Genomic DNA, 10,260 nt, shown 5'->3' with positions numbered 1-10,260 from the left:
GACTTACTAAAAACTATACTACTGTACGATTAGGTACACTGCCTATAAGTGTTGTAGCAAGATTTAAGTATATCCATTCTATAAATAAATAAATATCTTGTGTAAAATTATATCGTATTTAATAGTATTTCGTTGTAAAATATAAGCTATTTGATATACACCTGGCATAACATCAATCTACTTAGTCGAAAGCTTCTCCATCATCCACTTCTTCGTCTAATTGAAATACAAAATCAATTCCATCTCCATCTCCATTCATCCATCAAAACCCTAAAAAACCCCTCAGGCCATCATCATCGCCTAAACCACCACCACTTTCATCAAGTAAAAATCAAGTAAAAATTAGGGTTTACATCATCTTCTTCAACTCTTTTTCTTTATCTTTTCACACTCCACGTTATCAGATTGGATTGAAAAGCACCAATTGGTTGAATCTCGATGTAAGGCTTTCGAATCTGCTTCAAATTGAAATTTCTTTCCATAATTTTATTGATTTGATAATTAGTAGTGCTTTGTTATAAAGTTTCAAGATAAAATAGCAATCGTTGATATTATTATTATTAATCTATATGAATCATGGTATTGATTATTATTATAATGAAAGATGTTTTGAATCTGGTGATAAGTTGGTTTGTTTGTTCATTTTGTATGATAAATCATGGTATTGATTCAATACGTTCTAAATCAGGAACGATAAATGGATGTTTCTACTATGGTTGTTGCAAAATCGATAACAAGCAATTGACTGAACCGTTCTTTTAATCCCTGTCAGTTTCGATTGATCATTAATGAAGAATCTATGAATAATCAACAAGTGAATGTACTCGATAAACTCATATATCACCGACTAACAATTTCCATTATGTTTATTAGTGTTGATGGATTTTTTAATCATGTGATCTATTGCTCAATTATATAATCTTTATCCCATTTTTATGTTAAACCATTCCTTACACTTCGTGTAAGAATTGGAGTTCGATTAGTTTTTGTTGATCAAATACAGAAAAAAAGTTATATTGATTATGTTGCTCGAAATATTGAAGGTAAAATGCATTTTGGTTTTTTCATTTTAGATAATTTTTTTCATCTCAATTTGGAATCCTTATGTACTCCAATCATGGTATTATTACTTCAACTGGTTTGTTTTATGCAGTTACCTAGATGGCTTACTGAATGACTTAAATTTAAACTGCTTGGAGTTGACATAATTGTAACTCATCCCGTTTCAGGTAGAATATGATATAATTGATATATTTAATTTTAGGTAAAGACAATGATTTTATAGTTGTATTTGAGAACTCATTTTAATGAGCTGGTCGCAGGTATCACAGATAATTGAATTTTAAACGTTGGCAGGGGCTGTGTAATGGCTCAAGGACCCTGAATTGCAGGTATGTATATACTCCTAAAAGAATTTTATTTTGGCTAAAATACCACGCAATATTTATATATTCATTTTCTGGTATGCTTGGATATATGTGTGTACATGATCAATATTTTGGTGATCAATTCTCGAAAACTCCAGAGTTTTTTGGTAAGTAATGTTAAAACATGTATTTAATATCAAGTTTATTAAATTTCTCCTTTTCTTTTGTTTTTAAGTTAATAATCGATATATTGCTGTAATTGGTGGATAATGTATCAAGTTATTGTTTTTTTTCTTTTATTTATCTTTGAAGATGGTTTGATTTTAATTTTGGTTGTAGATTTGGACCTACTTATGTATTAACTTTGAACTGCGAATGAAAGGAAACTTTACGAACCATTATCTCTTTTGTTGAATAAAGTTAATATAGTTATTTGATTGTATTCGGTGAGTTCAAAGGAAAGGTATATGACTATTTAATTGTGTTCTTTTGCTAAAGATTTGATTAGGTATTTGATGTTGTTGGCTTTGATTTGTACATTTGTGTTTGTAGTGACACCAGGTGGCAACTAGCAACATTTAGTGTTTCAAGTAAAAAGGCTATTTAAAGATGAAGCAACTGAAAAAAGCATGAACGAGCCCAAATGGTGAGTGTTCTTTGCACCTGCATATAGTATAAGTCCTTGATTGTCTAAACATTTTTTTGTATAAATTCGTCTTATGCTAATGTATGTCTCCATAATCAGTCAAGTGATTATGAGACTGACTTGGTATGTCGTTCGATTCTTAATCTTTGAATTATAAATTTTCTTTTTAATGTTTTGATTTAGTTATGAGTTTATTTCTAAATATTTTTCTTGGATTTTTTCATTCGTCTTAAATTTGTGAAGGTGGCAAAATGGTTGGGTCAAATACAACATGTTAATTTTGGAGGTTGCAAAATGATTGAGTCATTTGTGTCTTCCAAGAGATCACAATAATGCACTGTTATGGATTTTATTTGAACTACCGATAAAGAACGCAAGTTGATTTCGAAGACTACCGAAAAGAACAGTTTAAACATGTTGGTGCTGTTATTTTGCTCGCTACGCCGGGTTCGTTTTCTACTTAAAATCAGACTTATGGAGACATACTGTTACTTTTTTCGGTAGATCACGTAGCGGATTTGAATCCAAAAGGTGAGTGCTCTGTTTTCAAAAACTACAAATGGGCATTTGATAATTGTTTGATTTAGCTATTTTGTAACTCAATGGGCATTTGATCCCAAGCATGGTATAAAGCGTGGGCAAAAGTTCTATTTTGTTACTCATCTATTTTGTTCATTTTTATTCATGTGTAGCTGATGTATTAGTTCTATATTTATGTTCATGAATTTTTGTTCTTAGTACTTAGAATTAATTAGTTGGATTTTTTTTATGTGCACATATTTAGTGTATGTTCAAAACTTAGATTGGAGATACATATTTAGTTTGTTCACATAAGTTGAATTTTGACCCATTTTGAATTATTGTATGGGTAATTTATACCCATTGATAACTTGAGTGATAACTTGAGTTTAGTATACATATATTTTTTTTTGATATATATTTGGTGTATAATGAGTATGAAGATATGATGTCAACAAACTGTGTTAGTGTAACACCGTACTTTTTACGGGCATTTTTTTTAAAGACACCGGAAGACTTGAAGGTTTTCACATCAAATATTAGTACATAATTATATGATAACACAAAATCACAGGTGTTACATTATTAATACAAACCATTCGACCATATAGTTTATTATAAAACATCAGAGTTATACACTGTGTCAAACATCTTCACTTGCCTTGCAAAACCCACCAAAAGCTGCTAATCTATACCTGCAGGGTAAAACTGTGTGGGGGAATTAGCATAACGCTAAGTGAATGGTAATATCTAGGTGGACATCACTACAAGCATCAAGCACAGCTTATAGGCACTGGTTACTAATCACTTTAAGCCATATACAAGAGGACCGGTGTGATGACCCGGAAATTTCCGACCAAATTTAAACTTAATCTTTGTATGATTAACATTTCCGACACGATAAGCAACTGTAAAACTGAATCTCAAAATTTTTGAACTACTTTCATATATTCAAATACCTTTCGGTTGTTCTTGACGATTCGCGAACAATTATATGTATATAGATACATATATATATACTATAACTTGAAAACATAACAATGTATTAATTGTTTGATACCGTACATTAAACTTATTGGTTTAAATATTTATTTAAATATATATGATAAGTTGAAATATTAATTGTATGAATAACTTGCGAAGTATAATTAAAACGTGTTTATGAATGTTGAAAATATATATTAACTTGGTCATAAAACGATTTGTTATTATATATATATATATTAGCAAATAGCGAGACAATGATTTATAGAAGTAAATGACCAAAACACTAGAAAGTTTAAGATACACTTTGAATGATATAGTTTATTGATAATTTAAGACTATATTTTGACAAAGGTACGAGTCACAAAACGTAAATTGCGAGTTTTCTAAGCGTACGAAAATGCGTTAGAGAAACCGGAACCGGGACATAAGTCGAGCGACAACGTACGAGTCATCCGAACGAAAATTACAAGTCAACTATACACATGAATTTAATATAATATATAATTAATTATATAAATTATATATTATATATATATATATATATATGTATATGTATATGTATATATATATATATATATATATATATATATATATATATATATATATATATATATATATATATATATATATATATATATATATATGTCGACAAATAAGAAAACAAAAAAAATTGTGAGCTGGATTTTGGGGCCATGCGATCGCATGAGAAATAGGCATAAAACCCATGCGATCGCATGGCGGTCAGGAATCAGAATTCTTCTATAAATAGCCCAAGTTTCTGCCGAATCCATTGCATTTAAACCTTTTTATTTCACTCAGTATTTATTATTATTATTATTATTATTATTATTATTATTATTATTATTATTATTATTATTATTATTATTATTATTATTATTATTATTATTATTACTATTACTATTATTATAAATCTTATTATTATTTGTATTATATTATTATTATTAATATTATACATAAAATACTACGACGAGGTCATGAGCGGGTTATTTTCAAAACAAGCTTTTCGAGCGGGATAGAGCTAAGGAAATTATCGGTTATAACTATGGAGGTTATGGGTATTGCTTGGGGGTTATGATCATGAATCAAAGGTCAACCTAGCGTTTATCATTTTCGTTGCGTCTACGTACTTTTCTACAATATTGAATCACAATATTGATACGTAAGCATTTATATCTTATCTATTATATATTAATAGTGTATCCCTGACTAGTGCTCGAGTATATAGGATTATGCATGCTAGTACGATTAATTTTGTCGTTAAATTGTTTATGATAGATCACGAATTTAATACATATATTACTGATATAAGGTATATGATATGCATGTTTTTGGAAAGTTGGCGAAAAATCAATAACTTTTCATTTAGAGATCGCGTAATTTCAATGAACGGATTAAAAGATATGGTGATAATGCTAAAAACGAACATATATTTTATAGCATTATCTCTCAAGAAAGACAAGCTTTTAGTTGCAATTATCCTATTTACAAGTGATATTCGTTTAAATATTAAAAGGTGAAGACAAAAGACAGATTCGACGATTTGAAGACGCAAACGACCAAAAAGCTCAAAATTACAAAGTACAATCAAAGTGGTTCAAATTATTGGTGAGAAGCGTCTCAAAATTACAAGAGTACAAGACGCAAAACGCAAAGTACAAGATATTAAATTATACGAAAAGGCATTCGAAAATCCGGAACCAAGACATGAACCAACTCTCAACGCTCGACGCAACGGACCAAAAGTTACAAATTAATTATGTATATAAATATAATATAATATATAATTAATTATATAAATTATATATATATTATAGTTATATAATAAAAACCGTCGGCAAAGCTAGGATCCAAAGAGTGAGCTGGAATCCACAGCTCCGCACTCGCGGAGCTTAGAAGGCAAGAAAAACCGCACTCGCGGAGTGCACAGTATCCAGATGGGGCCTATAAAAGGCAACGCATTTTGCTGAATTCGATCATCTTTTTCTCTTCTCATTCATATACGTAAATATATATATATATATATATATATATATATATATATATATATATATATATATATATATATATATATATATATATATATATATATATATATTATATTTTAATTTTAATTTTAAATTCTAATAATAAGGGTATGTTAGCGAATGTTGTAAGGGTGTAAGTCGAAATTCTGTCCGTGTAACGCTACGCTATTTTTAATCACTGTAAGTTATGGTTAATGTTATTTTTAATTTAATGTTTCGTAGCTAAGTTAGTATTATGCTTATTTAATGCCGAAATAATCGTGATGTTGGGCTAAATATTAAAATTGGGTAATTGGGCTTTGTACCATAATTGGGGTTTGGATAAAAGAACGACACTTGTGGAAATTAGACTATGGGCTATTAATGGGCTTTATATTAACTAAACGATACCTCGTTAATTTAATATATAGACTTATAATTTGACGTATTTATTTATAACCACATACGCTTGACTGGGCACGGTGGGCGGGATATCTATAAATACCAATAATTGTTCATTTTACCGGACACGGAACTGGATTAATAGTTAATAGACTTGTTGAAACAGGGGTGGATTACATTCAAGGGTAATTGGTGTAATTGTTAACAAAGTAGTAAAACCTTGGTTTACATGCAGTCGATAACCTGGTGTATTCATTAAACAAAATATTAAGACCTTGTTACAATTAGAATCCCCAATTAGTTGGAATATTTGACTTCGGGAATAAGAATAATTTGACGAAGACTTCCGCATTTTATGATTATGACTGATGGACTATTATGGACAAATCTGTATTGTGATGACCCGAAAATTTCTGACCAAATTTAAACTTAATCTTTAACATTTCCGACACGATAAGCAAAGCCTATGAAGTTGAATCTCAAAATCTTGAACTATTCAAATACCCTTCGGTTGTTCTCAACGATTCGCGAACCATTATATGTAAATAGATACATATATATACTATAACTTGAAAACGTAACAAAGTTTTAATTGCATGATACCGTACATTAAACTTATTGGTTTATATATCTATTTGAATATATATGATTTCAAGTTATTTAGTAAACGATAGTAACATTCGATTATTGATTCGATTGATATTTAGATAAGTTAACTAAAATGTTTAAGATGAACAAGTAAAACACTAAATTGCTACAGTATTTTCAAATTGCTACAGTACTCAAAATGCTACAGTGTTTTCAAAAATCACTATTTGCTGCAGTAAAAATTTACTTTGCTACAGTAACTTTGCTACAGTAAAACACTATTTTAAAATGTATTTTAACAAATAACGAGACGATGATTTATAGAAGTAAATGACCAAAATACTCGAAAGTTTAAGATATACTTTGAGTGGTATAGTTTAGGGATAATTTAAGGCTATATTTTGACAAAGGTACGAGTCACGAAATGTAAAATGCAAGTTTTCTAAGCGTACGAAAATGCGTTCAAGAAACCGGAACCGGGACATAAGTCGAGTGACGATGTACGACATATCGGAACAAAAATTACAAGTCAACAATGCACGTTAATTTAATATAATATATAATTAATTATATAAATTATATATATTATATATTAATATTTATATTATGTCGACAAAGATAAAAACAAACGAACCCGGCTGGTGTCAGTTGGCCATGCGATCGCATGGCCATATGCCCATGAAACCATGCGATCGCATGGAAGGAGAAATCAGGCCACACTATAAAAGCTCGACCATTTCTACTTCCGATTTAATTTAATTTTACTCCGTATTATTTAAATTATTTAAATTATTATTATTATTATTATTATTATTAATAATAAGATTATTATTAATCTTATTATTTTTATTATTAGTGTTATTATTTTTGCGATACAAAAATAATAATGTACATAAAATATTACGACGGAGTGCTGTCCAAGTAATTTTCAAAACGAATTTCCGAGCGAGCTAGAGCTAAGGAAAATATGGGTTATTACCAAGGAAATTATGGGTAATGTTCGGGGGTATTTTTGTGAATCAAACCTCGTGTTTATCATCTTCGATGCGTCTATGTGCTTTCCTGCAATATTGTATATCAATATTAAACAGTGAGTTTCATATGATCCCTTTTACTCAATACATTTTTGGGCTGAGAATACATGCAAATGCTTTATTAACTGATTTACAATACTTATATGCGTGAGTTTCATATGATCCCTTTTACTCAATACATTTTTGGGATGAGAATACATGCAAATGCTTTACTAACTGATTTACAATACTTATATGCGTGAGTTTATAGTCTCCCTTTTTAAATACTTTAAATATTTTTGGGCTGAGAATACATGCAATTTATTTTAAACGCAATAAGACACAAGTACATACTAAATTCTACACTGAGTTAAACCGAAAATCCCTTAGCTTTGGTAACTAGTAGCTGCCAGTACATAGGATATGGACTGGTGGGCACGAATAATTGTATATGGATCCATAGGGCTTGACATCCCCGTCTGTTCCAGGTATAGAAAGAAACTCTAGCCTGAACTATAAAACAGACGTATGCTATTTGAAGTTAGTACACGTTAGATTGCGTGTATTGTACATGTTGGTTGCATGTTAAACGAGGGGTACTTATTATAAACGTTAAGGCTTGGTTACCAGGGTGCTCAATTTTGTAGAACCGATTGATAAACGTTTCGGATGAAACAACTGAAATCTTGTGGTCCACCTTTTCTGTAAAACCTATCGATAAACGTTTTGAATAAAACAACTGAGATCTTGTGATCAACCTTTACATACAGATGATTTGAAATGTTAAAACATATTGATAAACGTTTTGAATGAAACAACTGAACTTTTGTAATCCACATTGATATACGGATTATGTGTAATATTAAAACTATGAACTCACCAACCTTTGTGTTGACACTTGAAGCATGTTTATTCTCAGGTTTCTAGAAGTCTTCCGCTGTTTGCTTATACGTGATACAAGATATGTGCTTGGAGTCATACATGCTATATACAAGAAACTTGCATTCACCAAACCATTACCATGTACCTTATTTTGACTGTATTGTCAACAGATGTATTATTGTAAACCATTTAAATGGTGATTGTCTATACGTAGGAATCATCAGATGTTAAAAACCTGGAATTTATATATTCATTTATGAAATACCTTCTCAAACGAATGCAATGTTACAAAATGTATCACATAGAGGTCAAAACCTCGCAATGGGACCAGATGTTGATGTATTCGTCCAGGTGAATTAGGACGGGTCATCACAGTTGGTATCAGAGTGTTGGTCTTAGCGAACCAGAATTTGCATTAGTGTGTCTAACCGGTTATTGTTAGGATACATTAGTGAGTCTGGACTTCGACCATGTTTGCATGATAAAAGTTGTTGCTTATAATTTCTTGTTAGAAATTACCTGCTTATCATTCCTTGTGTGAAAAATTACCTGCTTATCATTCCTTGTGTGGAAAAGTACCTGCTTATCAATTGTAGCCTAGACACACCTTATTGCATGGATTGCATGACTAGTGTATAGACAAAATGAATATCTTAGCGTATCTGTTACTGTTACCTTTACTTGACAGTTTTCGAAAGTTTCTCCGTAATTTGCGGAACCTTTGTACTATATATAGTTATTCTATGTAATTAGAATATCATCCGATATCCGAAAATCATTTCACATTGAAAATTCTTTATCTAACCGTGTAAGATGAATTCTGCAAGTAATTCGAGTTCTTTGGATTCCGATATGGATTTCCACCTGAGTTCCGAAAACAGTGTAACCGGAATAAATCAACCAATCAGTCACCACCAATTCTGGATGAATTGGGGATGGGTTCGTAATCAACTTAATCAATGGAGACAAGAGGAAGGCGATCCTTTCCACCAACCAAATTCACCTCTTGGCGAAGAACCTGAAGCACTTACCGGTGAACCTGTTCGTAATACCATTTTCTCTCTCATCTCCAGAGTATCTCATCACGATTATATACTATCCCATATTCTAAATCTTATTTATCCGATCGTCCGAACCACCGATCATCCCGGAATAATAGAAGAAGTTAACGAGCTTCGCGCTCGAGTTGTGGCTTTGGAGAATATGATGCACAATTTGCAGGCATCACCGGCACCACCAGTACCAGCAGCACAACCAACAACAGTACCAAGACCACCAATAACAACATCCGCACCGCAAACCTTAACCTCACAATCTGTCCCACGAGTATCAACCTCATACGCACCGTAGGCACCGAAGAATACTAATAACCATAAACGATGAAGTATTGATTCATAACTTCATTGGAGAAATATCCTGCAACGATTATGTAATCTTTAATATAGAAGAGATTATTCGTTTCTAGTTCCAACAGAAAACCAAATGAGTTTAATAACTTATTAAATCTATATTACATCTGAAGGAAATATACATACATATATTTTCATAAAGATTGTAATTGAAAATCCTTTTGTACAAACTGTTAATGATGAGAACATTTTAACGGGTAGGTAATACCCTAGAAATATATAAATTCCACATTAATATGTTACACTATACATTCTTCAATTCTGATTCAGCAATCATTAACTATACTGCTCAAACCTACAGATATACGTATCTGTTCATCACAGAATAATCATTTTCATTCAATTTCATATTCTGATTTCGATAAATCAGAATCCAAGTCAAGATTAAACGGAAAACATCACTCTTAGATTCCTACATCTTTC

The 10,260-nt window shown here is 30.9% G+C and overlaps 1 long non-coding RNA gene across 2 annotated transcripts; it reads left to right on the top strand.

Annotated features, from left to right (window-relative positions):
- Nucleotides 1-236: 236 nt before the first annotated feature.
- On the top strand, nucleotides 237-2,854 carry LOC139891011 (uncharacterized). Of its 2 annotated transcripts, XR_011773508.1 has the most exons (5): nucleotides 237-440; nucleotides 689-1,043; nucleotides 1,154-1,229; nucleotides 1,323-2,013; nucleotides 2,257-2,854. It is a non-coding gene; the product is annotated as an uncharacterized lncRNA (long non-coding RNA). The 2 variants fall into 2 exon arrangements; XR_011773509.1 differs by lacking the exon at nucleotides 689-1,043 and having other exon boundaries at nucleotides 2,257-2,852.
- The last annotated feature ends 7,406 nt before the right edge of the window (nucleotides 2,855-10,260 follow it).

Source organism: Rutidosis leptorrhynchoides, chromosome 2 (genome assembly GCF_046630445.1).
Source record: "Rutidosis leptorrhynchoides isolate AG116_Rl617_1_P2 chromosome 2, CSIRO_AGI_Rlap_v1, whole genome shotgun sequence".
NCBI classification, from domain to species: domain Eukaryota; kingdom Viridiplantae; phylum Streptophyta; class Magnoliopsida; order Asterales; family Asteraceae; genus Rutidosis; species Rutidosis leptorrhynchoides.
The sequence above is the reverse complement of the archived record's forward strand: the minus strand, read 5'-3'. Positions and strand labels throughout refer to the sequence as shown.